The sequence below is a fragment of the Nicotiana tomentosiformis genome, chromosome 10 (assembly GCF_000390325.3).
Source record: "Nicotiana tomentosiformis chromosome 10, ASM39032v3, whole genome shotgun sequence".
In the NCBI taxonomy this organism is placed as follows: Eukaryota; Viridiplantae; Streptophyta; class Magnoliopsida; order Solanales; family Solanaceae; genus Nicotiana; species Nicotiana tomentosiformis.
In genome coordinates this window covers 13,239,484-13,255,936 of record NC_090821.1, presented here as the reverse complement: position 1 = coordinate 13,255,936, position 16,453 = coordinate 13,239,484, and the positions used below count along the sequence as shown (strand labels likewise).

The 16,453-nt window shown below is 39.3% G+C and overlaps 1 long non-coding RNA gene across 1 annotated transcript; it reads left to right on the top strand.

The window, feature by feature from the left end:
- The first annotated feature begins 484 nt into the window (after window positions 1-484).
- On the top strand, window positions 485-11,810 carry LOC138900513 (uncharacterized). Its single transcript, XR_011411578.1, has 2 exons — window positions 485-11,282; window positions 11,366-11,810. It is a non-coding gene; the product is annotated as an uncharacterized lncRNA (long non-coding RNA).
- Window positions 11,811-16,453: the final 4,643 nt, after the last annotated feature.

Sequence of the window (16,453 nt, the reverse complement as noted above, 5' to 3'; positions counted from 1 at the left end):
CGAACACGAAGTAAGGTAGACCATAGGCTTAGTAGTCGAGTGAGTGATTGCTCGAACTCGAAGTAAGGTAGCCCGTAGGCTTAATAGTCGAGTGGGTGATTGCTCGAACTCGAAATAAGGTAGCCCGTAGGCTTAGTAGTCGAGGGAGTGATTGCTCGAACTCAAAGTAAGGTAGACCGTAGGCTTAATAGCTTAGTGATCGATTGCTCAAACTCGAAGTAAGGTAGCCCGTAGGCTTAGTAGTCAAGTGAGTGATTGCTCGAACTCGAAGTAAAGTAGCACGTAGGCTTAATAGTCGAGTGAGTTATTGCTCGAACTCGAAGTAAGGTAGCCCGTAGGCTTAGTAGTCGAGTGAGCGATTGCTCGAACTCGAAGTAAGGTAGCTCGTAGGCTTAGTAGTTGAGTGAGTGATTGCTCGAACTCGAAGTAATGTAGCCCGTAGGCTTAGAAGTCGAGTGAGTACCTGCTCGAATGCAAAGTAATAATTAGCCCATAAGCTTGTGTGGGGCTTGGTCTCGTTGATTTTTCGGTTGGTAGTCCCCGATTTATGGGGTAATGGTCGGCCCTTAAGCCTGTTTGCATAATAGATCATGAAAAAGAGGATGGATTTTGAGACATGAGATATCGGCAAAGAAGAAATTTCTCTTTATGTCATTAGACATGTGTTCATGGTTTGTACCAGGGATCGAGCAAACTACACGAGCATGGTTCGTTTTGACCATTTGGCTCTTACAAATTTTTCTATCGAAACCCTGTTGTTATGAAGTAAATTCCTTGCATCGAACTTGATAATCGAACTTACTTGATATATTTGAGGGTAATGCCCCCAAGTATTTGAGGTTAACTGTAAAGAGGCCTTGGATACTGTTGAATTGTACTAAGTTAGCACGATCAATAGTTGCCTTATTAAAAACCTTACCGAAAAACCCATTTGCGACAAAAATTGATAAAAGGAAAAAGAGTGCAACGCGTGCTTTTAGGCCTAAAGGCTTCGAGTTGAATAATCCATTCCTGTTTCTGATCGAACACCTGCAAGGGTTGATTTTGAAATATAAATGAACATAGGAGGTTATACCTTAACAGTAGTATCGTTTTAGGTGAGACACGTTCCAATTGCTTGGTAGTTGTTTGCTGTTTATTACACCGAGCTTGTAGGATCCTTTACCGACGATTTCGAGGACCTGATACGGTTCTTCCCAGTTCCGACCCAGTTTACTTTCATTTGGATTTCGGGTGTTGAGGGTAACTTTCCTCAGTACTAAGTCCCTGATCCTAAAATGGCAAATATTGGTTTTTCGATTATAGTATCTTTTGATCTGCTGTTTTTTGGCGGCTAATCGGACGAGAGCTGCTTCTCATTTTTCATCCAATAATTCAAGGCTAGTGTACATTATTTTATTATTCGACTCATTTGTCACATACCGAAATCTAATGCTAGGTTCTCCGACCTCAACCGAGATAAGAGCTTTGGCGCCATAAACTAGCGAGAATGGTGTTGCTCCGGTACTGGATTTTGATGTTGTTCGGTATGCCCACAAGACCTCGGGTAGTATCTCTCTCCATTTACCTTTAGCGTTGGCTAATCTTTTCTTAATATTTTGGATGATGGTTTTGTTTGTCGATTCAGCCTATCCGTTTCTACTGGGATGATAAGGTGTCGAAAGGATCCTTTTGATTTTGTGGTTTTCGAGAAATTTAGTCACTTTGCTTCCGATGAATTGCTTTCCATTATCGCATACAATCTCGGATGGCATCCCGAACCGACATATGATGTGGTCTCAAATGAAGTCTATCACCTCTTTTTCTCTGACTTTCTTGAAAGCTTGTGCTTCAACCCATTTAGAGAAATAATCAGTCATAAACAAAATAAACTGAGCCTTACCTAGGGTCGATGGGAGGGGGCCGACGATGTCCATTCCTATTTCATGAAATGCCAAGGAGATAGGACCAAGTGGAGAAGCTCCCCGGGTTGATAAATCATGGGTGCATGTCTTTCACATTTATCGCATTTTCGAATGAACTCCCTTGCATCTTTGTCCATATCGATCCAATATATCCTGCTCTGATTATTTTGTGGACTAATGAATCGGCACCGGAATGATTTCCACAAGTGCCATCGTGAATCTCACGTAGGATATAGTCGGTATCTCCCGGTCCCAAACATATTGCCAGTGGACCATCGAACATTCTTCTAAGCAGCGTTCCATCATTGGATAAGGTGAACCGTGCAGCTTTTGTGCGTAGAGCTCTCGATTCCTTTGGATCCGATGGAAGTTTCCCGTTCTCGAAGTATTCTATATATTTGTTTCTCCAATCCTAGGTTAGACTTGTGGATTTTATCTCGGCATGACCTTCTTCGATTATCAATTTCATGAGTTGCACGACAGTCCCCGAGTTGAATTCGTCATCCTCGACCGAAGACCCTAAATTTACAAGAGTGTCGGCCTCACTGTTTTGTTCTTGAAGCACGTGTTGCAAAGTCCATTCCTTAAATCGATGTAGAGTCACTTGCAATTTGTCCAAGTACCTCTGCATTCTATCTTCTTGGACTTCAAAAGTCCCGTTGACTTGATTTACCACGAGGAGGGAATCACATTTAGCCTCTATGACCTCGGCTCCCAAACTTTTAGCTAATTTGAGACCTGCAATTACGGCCTCATACTCGGCCTCATTGTTAGTCAATTTCATAGTTTTAATAGACTGTCTAATTACATTACCTGTGGGTGATTTTAGTACGATGCCCAGCCCGAACCCTTTTGCGTTCGAGGCACCGTCTGTAAAGAGGGTCCATACTCCCGAAGTGGTACCCGATTTTATTAGTAATTCATTTTCAATTTAGGGTACGAGAGCCGGCATAAAGTCGGCCACGAAATCCGCTAAAATTTGACATTTAATAGCGGTTCGAGGTCGATACTCGATGTCGTACCCGCCGATTTCTATGGCCCATTTGGCCAATCGACCTGAAAGATCAGGTTTGTGTAAAATATTTCGTAAAGGATAAGTTATTACAACATGTATTGGATGGCACTGAAAATATAGTTTTAATTTCCTAGAGGCACTTATTAAAGCAAGCGCTAATTTTTCTAAGTGTGGATATCTAGTTTCGGCTTTGCTTAAAGTTCGCCTGACATAATAAATAGGGAATTGCGTACCTCATTCTTCTCGAACTAGGACTCCACTTACCGCTATCTCCAAAACAGCTAGATACAGATAAAGTTGTTCATCTACCTTCGGGGTATGATGCAATGACAGGCTCGATAAGTACCGTTTTAGTTCTTCCAGAGCATGCTGACATTCTGGAGTCCACGCAAAATTGCTTTTCTTATTAAGCAGAGAGAAAAATCGGTGGCTCCTATCCGAGGATCTCGAGATGAAACGTCCCAGGGCGGCTATCCATCTTGTTAGCCTCTGTGCGGCCTTTACATTATCTACCACTATGATGTCCTCGATAGCTTTGATTTTATCAGGGGTTAATCTCGATTCCTCGATTGGACACCATGAAACTGAGAAATTTGCCCGAACCAACCCCGAATGCACATTTTTCGGGGTTGAGGTTCATATTCTATTCCCTCAATATGTCGAAGGTTTGCTGCAAATGCTTTAAATGGTCCTCTGCTCGCAGGGACTTAACTAACACGTCATCAATATAAACTTCTATTGATTTTCCTATTTGCTTTTCGAACATTCGGTTTACTAAGCATTTATAAGTTGCACCAGCATTTTTTAGACCGAATGGCATTACATTATAACAATAAGTCCCATACTTTATGATAAACGAAGTCTTTTCCTGATCTTCCGGGTTGATTTGTATTTGGTTGTACCCGGAATAGGCATCGAGAAAACTGAGAGTCTCGTGGCCAGCCATGGCATCGATCATACGATCGATATTAGGCAAAGGAAAAGAATCCTTAGGGCATGCTTTGTTCTAGTCTTTAAAATCTATACACATTCTAAGTTTGTTCCCCTTTTTAGGAAATACCACCATATTTGCTAGCCATTCGAGGTACTTTACTTCCCGAATGGACCCTATTTTAAGAAGTTTGATTACCTCATCTTTGATGAAGGCATATTTGACCTCGGACTGGGGCCTTCTTTTCTGTTTTACCGGGTGGAACTTTGGGTCCAACCTTAGCTTATGGGCGGTGATTTCCGGTTCGATCCCTGTCATGCCAATATGGGAACAGGCAAAACAGTCTATGTTAGTTATAAGAAATTGAATAAGCTTTCTCTTGAGCTCGGGCTCTAACCCCGTGCCTAGGTATACCTTCCATTCGGGAAGATATTCGATTAGTATGACTTGCTCCAGTTCTTCGACCGTTGATTGGGTAGCGTCGGAATCATCGAGGACCGCGAAGGATCGAGGGATCCCTTGCTCATCATCTTCGTCAATCTTCTGATTTTCTAGTTGGGTCGAAGCTAACATCTGTGATTGCTATTTGGCATCACGTTCCCCCTTCGAGTCCGAACCTTTTGTTGATGAAGGTGAGAATATCTGAATTGCTTCTTCGACGGCAAACATTTCTCTTGCGGCCGGTTGTTTTCCGTACACTGTTTTGACTCCCTCCGATGTTGGGAATTTCAGAACCTGGTGGAAGGTCGAAGGTACAGCTCTCATATTGTGGATCCATGGCCTCCCAAAAAGGGCTTTGTACCTCATATCGCCTTCGATTACGTGGAACTTCATTTCTTGGATGGTCCCTGCCACATTTATCGGCAGAATTATCTCGCCTTTGGTAATTTCACATGCTATATTGAATCTGTTTAGAACCAGGATTGCGGGTACAACCTGGCCCTATAGACAGAGCTATTCTACGACCTTCGATCTAATAATGTGGCCGAGCTACCTGGATCAATTAACACATACTTAACTTTAGTTTTATTCATAAGTACGGATATTACCAGTGCATCATTGTGAGGTTGCATGACTCCTTCTGCATCTTCATCATTAAATGACAGGGTTCCTATAGGTGCGTAATCCTGAGTTCGAGGTCGCTTCTCTCTCATAATCGACGTCTTAGTGTGTTTAAGCACCGGCCCTTGAGGGGTACCGACGCTATCGATGATCATATAGATGATGTGATGTGGTTCTTCATGTTCGTTTTGCCTACCGAAATCCCTATTTTTGTAGTGGTTTTTGGCCCTGTTGCTTAAACATTCTTGAAGGTGCCCTTTATTGAATAACAGGGCTACCTCCTCTATTAGTTCCCTGCAATCTTCCGTTATGTGGCCATGGGTGCCATGATATTCGCTCATTTGATTGGGATTTCTCTGGGCAGGATCGGTCTGCATAGGTCGAGGCCATTTAGTTTCTTAGATGCGTCCGATAGCCGACACAATGGCGGATGCATCGATGATGATGTTATACTCCGATAACCGTGGTGCTTCCTTAGGTCTGGTATACCTGTCGAACCCATTTCTGTTCATCAGCCCCCGAGACACTTGACCTCGATCACTTCTTTTATTGCCTTGTACGGGGTTACGTCTTGGTTTGTTCCCACTATGGTCTCCACTATATGGCCGATATCGGTCCCTGATCGGCCCTTGTTCTCGATTGATGTCCCTTTTAACAGCGGGTGCAGAACCCAACTGATCGTCTTCGACTCTAATTTTTGATTGATACCGATTGTACACATCGGCCCAAGTAATAGCTGGGTACTCGATCAGGTTATGTTTCAACCGCCGTGAAGCCATCGAACTCCGTTCGTTCAGACCTTGAGTGAAAGCCTGAAAAGCCCAATCGTCTGTGATTGTGGTAGATCTATTCGTTCCATTTGGAAACGAGATACGAACTCCCGTAGCATCTCGTTATCTTTTTGTCTTACCTTGAACAGGTCCGACTTCCTGGTCTCGACCTTTATAGCCCCAGCGTGTGCTTTTATGAAAGAATCTGCAAGCATAGCAAAAGAATCGATAGAGTTAGACGGTAAATTATGATACCATATCATTGCTCCTTTTGCCAGGGTTTCACCGAATATCTTCAATAATACAGATTCGATTTCATCGCTCTCTAGATCGTTCCCTTTAATGGCATATGTGTAAGAGGTGACATGTTCGTTGGGGTCGGTCGTTCCGTTATATTTAGGAATCTCGGGCATGCAGAACTTCTTTGGGATCGGTTTAGGAGCCGCGCTTAGGGGGGAAAGGCTTTTGTACGAATTTTTTGGAATCTAAGCCCTTCAATATCGGTGGTGCCCCCGGGATCTGATCAACCTTGGAGTTATACGTTTCCACCTTTTTGTCATTTGCCTCGATCCTCCTTTCTCATGATTCTATTCGTTTGGTCAGTTCTTCGAACATCTTAGCAATTTTGGGATTAATCCCCGACTCTTGCTCATTTGACTTTACTATAGCTAATTCCGTTCTGTGGGTGACTTCTCGGGGTGGACTGGGCTCCGACCTGCTTGGTATCTGGGTTTGACTCTGCAACTGAGCTATTGCTACCTGTTGAGCTTGCAACATTTCGAAAATCATACGCAAGCTGATTCCGTTTTCCTCAACGTTTTGGGTATCTCGAGTTGCAGATCAAGTACCACCATGAATGCTATTTTCTGGTTCAGAACATTAGTTTGCCTCAATGGCCACATGCGAATTAACGTCTAATGGCACTTCGACTCGAGCTCCAACGGCATCGACAAGCGGCCTTTCGGCCCTGGGCGTCAAGTTGTTGTTCTCACCTTGAAGGCTAACTTCGTTGTCGATAGGTAAGGCCATTTAATTGAGAGTTTGTTGTTGCTAATCCGAAATCAAAGATACTTCTAAAAACAAGCGTAAAATGGTATGTTTTGCAGATTCGTATCAAATAACCACTGTTATCCTTAGCCCCACGGTGGGCGCCAAACTGTTTACCCGAAAAACGGATAAAGTTAAATTTGTACGTAGTTCTAAGGGTACGTGGTATAACTTGGCACAAATCATAAAGGGAAGTATGAATATCTTATATTGACTGTAAAGAACGAGATACAAACAAAGTTGAATGGGGGATGATTTATGGATAAGCAAGATGAATCAATTTATAAAGCTAAAAATGATAATCCTTCAATATGAGAGCGTATCAACAGTATCTGAGTTATAGTGTATTAGTGCCTTAACAGTTGGATCCTTACACAGATAATAGCCATCCCTCTTATAGTGGAGGGATCCGACTTTAGATATAACTAAAAATACATGGTGGGGAACCCATGATAAATCAGTTTTTCCCTTTTTCCCGCCGAGATTCTCTCCCTTAGTGCGGCTGTAACGACTCTTGTCTATGAGCTCGATATTGACTCGAGCTTGATATTGACTCGAGCTCGATATTGACTCGGGGCCCGGTATTGATTCGGGCTCAGTATTGGTCGGTCTTTGGCTCTTAAGCTCGATAACGTTGCTTCGCATCATAGTTCGATTTGGATTCGAGCTCGATAATGACTTCAAGCTCGGTATTGATTGGTCCCTAAAACTCGAAACTCGATAACCTGGCTTCGGATCTCATCCCGAAATTATGAAGACGCTCTTCGGTCCATTATGTTCCCATTCGACCAATCGTACAAAAGCCAAAATCGGTTTTGACCGTATACATTGAGCTTGTTCAACTTCAAATTCTTCCTATTCCTTTTTTTTCCGGCTTTAATTTCAAATATTGTTCGAACACCTACAATTTTCGGTTTGACATTTGTTATCGGGCCTTTGCACCGTTCTGAGCTTCACCAATATACTCTTACTTGATTACTCATAAGATCATTCATCCTCACCAAATTTTATATTTTTCCGTAAGATTTAATGATGTGATAAATTTAATTTTAAGAAATTACTCCCTCTCTCCCAAAAAATTATCCTAAATAATTATTATTTTGGAAATTCAAGACTAAATTCATTAATTATTTTTAACTATATTCTTAATTATTGTTAAAATATTGTAGTTCTTTTTAAAACTGCTCAATTCAAAAACTATTTAATAGAGATAATTTAGTAAATTATTCCTTATATTTATTATATTCTTAATGGGGGCGAAAAGATCTAAAATGACAAATAAAATGGGATGGAGATAGTAGAAAGCAAGAGTTGGAGCAACGAAATAGTGCATAATTCTACGAGTACGAACGTTCGACTCTCCAATGAAGGGGTAAGACGGTTTATAATCGCTTTCTTTCGAGGCCGCCTAGGCGCGCAAGTCTTCCAGCAGTTAGGTCCGCCTTTTATCTCTAAGCTTCTTCAAATTTTAAAATATATTTTTTTTTAAAGTATGTTTTTTTAAAATTGAAATATTTGATCAAACTAAAAAAAAAAAAAAAAGTATTTTTGAATTTGAAGAACTTCGCCTGGCCTAAAACTATACTACTTGTGTTCCACTTTATGTGAACCTATTATTTTTTCGTTTATTTAAAAAAAAAAATCTTTTTTTAAATTTAAAAATAATTTTATTTAAATTTATAATTTTACCCTTATCAAGAAGCTTGGCCTAAAGTCACAAGTTGTTCCTTTCTCGACACTTTCTCCAAGCTTGACCAAAGAAAGTTCCACAATTTCCAACTAAAGAGATAAGTCTTCATCCATTATTATCTCCCCTCACATTTAACCATTTTCCATATTCCACTTCTACGCATAGTTAGCCCAAAAATAAAATCCACAAAATTTTCAAATAAGATATGGAGATTGACACAGCCAACAGTACTATATCGAATTCTTCTGTTAGAGACAGCCTCCTGATGGAACGGGATCAAACATCACGACGCAAAAAGAAGCTTAAATTCATCATCATTTTAATCATCGTTTTCACTCTCATTATCGGAGCCATAATCTCTGTTTTCACGATAATGAAGCAGGACTTGGAGTCGAAATCACCAGCCAAGAACCCAACCATGGTAATCAGATCCATCTGCTCGTTGACTCAGTACCCTACTACATGCTCCAAGTCCTTATCTCCTCTCTATAAAAACAACCCATCTTCCGAAATCAACGCATCTCGAATTTTCTCTCTCTCGTTCCACACAGCCATAGATGAACTCAGCAAACTTTCCACGCGTTTATCAGAGTCAAACGATAGGTCCCTCAAACACTGCGAATATATGTTCAATAACTCACTTCATCAATTGAACAACTCTTTAGCGACTTCTGATATTGATTTAGGTAATGAACAAAGCTTCGTTGTATCGAAAAGCTTGAGAGAATTGATGGGGTGGTTATACAGAGAAACGCCAAAACTTGAAGTTTGTCTGAATAGGTTGAGGTTCGAGTATACACTAAGCAGTAGAAGAGTGAGCAATAGTTTAATGATTCTGAGCAATAGGGAGAGTGTTTCTGAGATGTTTTATCCAATAATTGGAAGTGATCAAAGTATGGTGGCTTCTTTTCTGTCTAATGTACAATTTGTGGATACCCTCTGTATCTTTGGGGTACAGTACATTCTCTTAGTACTTTTGTTTTGTCTGCTCTTACGCCTACTATGATTCGGGTAATTAATTGATTCGAATATTGTTCTTGAGTTTTTAATCTTTTGCAGTACGGTTGATAGTGAATATATAGTAAGGGATGAAATGGTTGGATAGAGGAGAGTTTCTGGTGTGTTAATATCCTTATAATACTTAAATGTTGTACATAGAAATTTCTATTTACAATAAAATTCAAATTTCGATCTCATAGAATTGCCGGACGAGTTTCAGATTCAGAACTTGAATAAGTATACTTACTTACATCGCTATGACATTAGCCAAAACTATTAAATGTCTCATATTCGTTGAGAAAATAAATTATTGTCTCTTAATGTGATTCTAGCAATGTCACCTCATAAACTAACTTAATTTTGAAGTTGAGCTAGACACAATGTCTATCTTTAACACTACTACTTGGATTGACAAATTTGTGGAATTTTTGTTTTATGTCATAAATGTTTAAACAGTAGGTACAGAGAATGCACACACTGGAACATAACTTATACTTTGCTATTTCATTATTGAAAATAAAAATGATAGAGTGGTTACCGGCATTAATATGATAGTGAATTTGTCAAAATGAAGAAAAAAAACACGAGATGCACAGAACATGCAAAGTATAGTTTTCCAAATATGTGATTTTCAAATGATAAATTTATCTACCTTTAGAGAGCTCCTAAGGTTATGAATGAGTGTCAATGCAAAAACAAATTCATCATCAGGAGAGAATGAGGGCAGAGTTTTTAGATTATATGAGAGAAAACTGAAGGCAATCAGCTGGATTAACAGGAAGGAAAGAAAATTTATTTCAATGATCAGCGACAGTTAATGTGTTTTCTCATGGAAAGAATAGTATTCAGTTGTGTGATAGTTGGAGGCAGCAAATACCTCGTGAAATTAAGCGATGTGCGCGCAGCTAACTTGGATATCGAAGTTATCAAACTTCACCAAGAATTTATCCACTTAGTCCAATATTTTCTACTGCTATTATGTACATAAATACTTTAAGGTTGTGTTAGATGTGTATGAATTATGCCATTGTCCAAACAAGAAGTCAATGTACTTCGCGCAGAAAAATAAATGAGTTGGTAACTTTATTTCTTTCTGGGCATTTTCACACCATTAACAAGAGAGAACCATGATTGAGAGTACTAAAATTTGAAAATACGCCAATTGTAATCTTTTGATTATTGAACTAATAATACTCGTATCATCAAACAATAACACTAACTTGACATCATTAAGAACGTAGGATTAGACAAAAAAGGAAAAACAAGAACAAATACTGCAAAAACAAGACCCAAACATAAAGATCATATTGAAAGAAGTCCAAAACCAAAGAACTAAATACTGATCCCATTCCCGGATAAAACATGTCAAATATTTCATCCACATTTTTCAAGATTCCTCTGCTATTCCTCATATACTGCTGACACATTTGAGTTCTCTGTTTCATTTCCGCCGCCATTGTTGACTCTGTCATCTCCAACCAGTCAATGCACCTCTCCACTTGACCCTGGGCCTCACCAATCCAACTCTGCAAATCCCATACTAATTTATTTGTAGCGAGAATTTTCTCATCTGGGTCGTCGCCTAATCTCTTCAATGATTTATTGAGCTGAGTGGGTGAGAACTTGAACATCCCTTCACATTCCTTCAATACTGACTTTGTTTTAGGCTTATTTGAGTATGAGACTATTGTTTCGGGTGGTGATGAAGAAAGGTGAAAAAGCTCATTTATGGAAGCGTGGAGAAGAGCATTAATATTTGTGAAGGGTTAATTCTGTCTCTGTTTAACCAAAATGGTGGAGGGTCGACATCTGCATAGTATAAGGAGGCGATGGATTTGACACATGAATCTGAATCTTCACTGAGGTTAGGAAGCCAACAGACGGTTTGGATTGCATCAAGTGGGTAATTGGAGAGTGATTTTGACTCGATTTTATATTTGAATGCAGTCAGGAGACAAACGATAGTAACTATGATGAGAGTGAAGAGTGTATACGGCACCCGATTTTACTATTTGACAGAGACAAGAAGGTTGCATCGAAGCATGACCTCGTAACGGAACAGACTAAATTACGAGAATAAGGTACCAAGTTCGAATCGAGGTACATGTCGAGATCGAGCCTAGTAGCGATCGAAACCAAATGAGACATACATCGAACAAGATCGAAGATAGCACAATAACTGAAATGTGAGATATTGGTGGCTGGTCGGGTATCATAGCGTAAATCTCGGAACAGATCAAATCAGAAACGGTTTATTAATTAATCATGAGATTTCATTCTGTAATTAGAATTATACCATAAGTGGAATTCGTCTACTATTTAAAAGGGGTTCTAACCATTTGTAAGGGACATTGTTCATAGTTATCAAAGCAATATAATTTTGTTTCTCGTTTATACTATTGTTCATCAGTTTGTTATATTTTAATTGTTCTTACATCAACCAGTTCGAGGGTATCCAAACTCGAGGGCTGAGTTCTATTCTAACACTGGTTTGCTTTACTTTATAGTTCATTTCTGTTATTAATCTTCATATTTATCAATTGGTATTAAGTGAAATCACGTGTCTTTAGAACCATATTATAAGTCTAATTGTTATCTAATTACCCGAACGAGTATCGAACGTAGTTTCCTTTTGAATCTTGAAGATGATGGTTGATTTTGGACTCGGAGAAGATCTTCGTTGAGGCTGTTGTTGGTTGGTTTATCCATTTTTTTGTTTCCTGTTCAAAATGTGGTGGTATTTTGATGATGGAAATAATGAAAAAAATAAGATATTTATATGTATGGTCAACACAAGAAATTGCTAAGAAGGTGGAAGCATGTAGCACTTTTTTTTTGCGTGGGGAAGAGGAAAAAGAAGGGGGGGGGGGGGGGGGGGGCGGGTTGTTGGATTACCTGGATGCTGCGAATGGTTTGACTAGTTTCGTTCTTTATTTTGTTTAAAACCTAGTGAACTAAACAATCTAATGAACAATAAAAAAAACCTTCTCATATGTTGAACAATTGACAACTTCTTTCGGTTTTTTGTTTTCCTTTGGACTTTCTCTTTTTGATCAGAGATTTTTCTTTAGACTTTCTAGGCTTTAATTTGTCTTACGAATTGTTTAGTTCATATAGTGAGCTAACACAAGCAGTTGGGAGTTCAAAACCAATTTGATCATCAACAATATACAGACTCATGATTACTTCATAAAGAAGATTTTCATGCTTTATTGATAACCCTTGAGAGTGAATTTTGTGAAAGGAGCAAAAAGGACAATAAGAAAAGAAGAAATAAGAAATAAATTGTTGTTTCGGTCAAAAGGAGCTAGTTATTCCAAGACTATTGAAGGGTCTAATTTACTGCGAAACCATGCTGTTTCCTTTTCTTTGTTTTGAAAGGGTCAGGCTTTTAACGAATACACAGAAATGTATATTATAAGTTTAAAACTTTAGGCTCATACTCTACTCAAACTTAATTGTAATTTTATTAGCTGGTTAAAATAAAACGAATTTCAGACCAATTCGACTGAATTGACAATCGATAATCAATGAGCTGATTGTGAGTATGACATCCTATACATTAGGTAAATGATAGTAGGCAGCTAATATGCTCGCATTGATAGCAAAATCTTTATTTGGATCCTTATCATGTTTAATCACACTGAAGACAAACAAATTAAAGTTGCAACACACTTTGTCAAAGTGTGAATTTTCCATGTATTCTTTCCTCTTTCCTAGGAAGTGGAACCCTTCTTTCCTTTTTCCAAGATGATGAGATCTATTTCCTCGAGCCTTAAAGTGAATGGGTACGATTAAACATACATATATCATGGTTTGATGAAAGTAATCCTTTCCACTTTATCAGGGGTTGAAATCACAATATTGTTTCGGCCACAATTTTTTTATACAATTGGAATACCGACCGGGCGGATAGAAGGAGGGTATCTACCAACAACTCTGTTTCTGTCATTTTCAGGGTCAAAGAAATCCTTTTGAACATGAAGATTCGTCTCGCAACATAACTGAGAAGGGATGATCGTGTTAGTAGAGGGAGGACCGACGTCGGGTTTCTTAGATTTATTTTTCTTGGATGAGCCGCTATGTAACGACCCGGTTGGTCGTTTTGAGTATTTTAGCCATGTTTCACTTATTTTATGCTTTACATATGTGTATTTTGTGGTTACGTGACTTGCGTTGATTGTTGATTTGGTTTCGGGGAGATTTTGGATTGATTTGGGCCACTTAGTCCCTCAGTTAGAGGCTTAAGTTATAAGAGTTGACCGCAGTTTGACTTTTATGTAGAAAACTCAGGAATGGTATTTTAATGGTTCTAATACCCCCGTATGGTAATTTTGGACTTACACGTATGTCCAGAATTGGATTTGGAGGTTCCTAGGTTGATTGGGTTCTTTTTGGCGAAATTTGGAAAGTTGAAGATTTGGAAGGTTGATAGGTTTGACCGAGAGTTGACTTTGATGATATCAGATTCACATTGTAGTTTTTGGAGTTGGAATAGGTCCGCTATGTCATTTGGGACTTACATACAAAATTTGAGGTCATTCCGAGTTGTTTAGGCATGTTTGATGTAAGTTTTGAATTTGAAAATTTAGATTAGTTCCTTAGGCTTGAATTGAGGTGCGATTCGTAGTTTCAATATTGTTTTGTGCGATTTGAGGCCTCGATTAGGTTTATATTATGTTTTGGTAATGGTTAGTGTGATTGGACGGGGTCCCGGGGACCTCGGGTGAGTTTCAGATAGGTTTCAAACCATTTCCTCTTGTTTTGGACTGCTGATGGCTAGTATCTGGTTTCCTTCATCGCGATCGCCACAAGGAAGTCATGTTCGCTGAGGGAATTTTGGTATCAGACGAGGTTTGTTCTTTACGTTCATGAAGGAGATGTCGTCTTCGCAGAGCTTGTGAGGCAGTGACCTTCACATAGGAGATGTCTGGGGGTGATGGCACGCGTTTGTTCTTCGCGATTGCGTGTATAAGGCCGCGTTCGCATTGGCACAACAGGTTGATCATCGTGTTTGCGAGTGTGGCCTCGCATTCTCATAGAAGGGTCAGCAGTTGGGCGGACGATTTTGCCTTCGCGATCATGACGTAGATTCCGCGATCGCGATGCGTATACTTGGGTAGATCACTTAAGTACTCTATTTCGAGGATTTTGGTTATTTTATCACATTTTGAGTTATAGTGCTCGGATGTGGGCGATGTTGTAGAGGATTTTCACAAATTGGATTGAGGTAAGTTTTTTTAACTCGCATTTGTTTATTATTCATGATTTCAACCTTGATATTAGCGATTGATTGATGAATCAAATTGAAGAAATCGAGCATTTTGGTAAAGACTTATCTAAAGTAAATATTGACGATTAGAGAGTCGATTTGAGGACGGATTTAGATGAAACACATATATTTTCACTCGTATTGGAATGGGTGTTCGAAATTTGAGAGTTTTACCGGGTTTCAGGGTGCGAGCCCGTGGTTGACTTTGCATAATTGAACCAAGATCATAGCTTTATCGTTTGAGCTTTTTTTCTATGACTTTTATTGATATTATTAAGTTGTTTTGCTAGATTCGAGCTGTCCGGAGATAGATTCACTCGTGAAAGGCTTCTTAGAGTATTGACTTAGCTTGTTTGAGGTAAGTATCTTGCCTAACTTTTGATGGAGGAATATCCCCTTAGGATTTGGTCTAATTTGTATTATTTGTGCTTTGTGAAACGACGTGTACATAAGGTGACGAGTGTGTACATAGGCGTATGTGTGGTAAATGTTCGAATTAGACCTTTGGCTATTAATATGCCTTGAATTGGGGTTGTTTGTTATTTGAAACATGTTTTATTGTTGTTCACTCCCCGCCCCCTTATGCTATTATTATGATTCTTGTACACATTGTTGTAATTCTTGTTATTGTTAATGTTTTGGATATGAGGGTTGGTGTTTTGATCAAATTCTTGTTTTCATTACGTGACCTTTTCTTGAGTTATATGAGTTGTTAGAGGAATTTTATGTGTTATTACGTGCCCTAATTCCATTGATATTATATTGGCAAAGGCGGATTATTCTACATTTAGTTGTTGTTACATATTCTCCGAGGTGGTTAATATTTATTTTGTTATGCTTTCCCTTGTCCGTTTTACGTTGATATCTTGCACAAGTTATTTTAGCTAGTGAGTGTTTTGACTTGAACCTCGTCACAACTCCACCAAAGTTAGTCTTGATACTTATTAGGTACCCATTGTGGTTTACTCATATTATGCTTCTGCACATTTTTTGTGCAGAGCCAAGTACCTCAGATCGTGCTGGTCACTAGAAATAGTCAAGCCAGAGCTGTGGAGACTTCAAGGTATACCTGCTATTGCGCTCGTAGGCCTCAGAGTCACCTTCTATTGTTTCCTTACTACCGTTTAAATTATTCCAAACAGAGTTGCATTTTGAGATTTCTTGTGTACTCTCTGTGGAGATTATGACTCAGTATTACCGGGTTTTGGGATTTATGACTGTTTTAATTCCGTATTGACTATGTTTCAGTATTTTCTTAGTTTTAATTAATATACAAGTTGTTATTGTTTGTTGATCTCGTTGTGTGATAGGCTTACCTAGTGTTAGGTACTAGGTGCCATCACGACCCTTAAGGCGAGACTCTTTTGATCGTGACAAGTTGGTATCAGAGCTCTAGGTTCATAGGTTCTACGATTCATAAGCAAATTTAGTAGAGTCTTGCGGATCGATACAAAGACGTCTGTAGTTATCTTTGAGCGGCTATAGAACTATTAGGAAATTTCACCTCTTTCATTCCTTATCATGCATATTTATTGATTTTAGAAATTGAGCCTTTGTCTTTCTATTCTCTCACACATGGTGAGAATACATGCTTCATTTACCGATGATGCTGCCCTCGGTGCCGGTGTTGCTAGAGGTCAGGGCAGAGACGGAGCACGTGCTATAGCGAGGGGTCGTGCTAGGGCCGCGACTGAGGAGCCACCAGTAGCTCAGGATGGGGAGTAGGCACCTATGGCTCCTGTTGCTATCCCTGGACTTCAGGA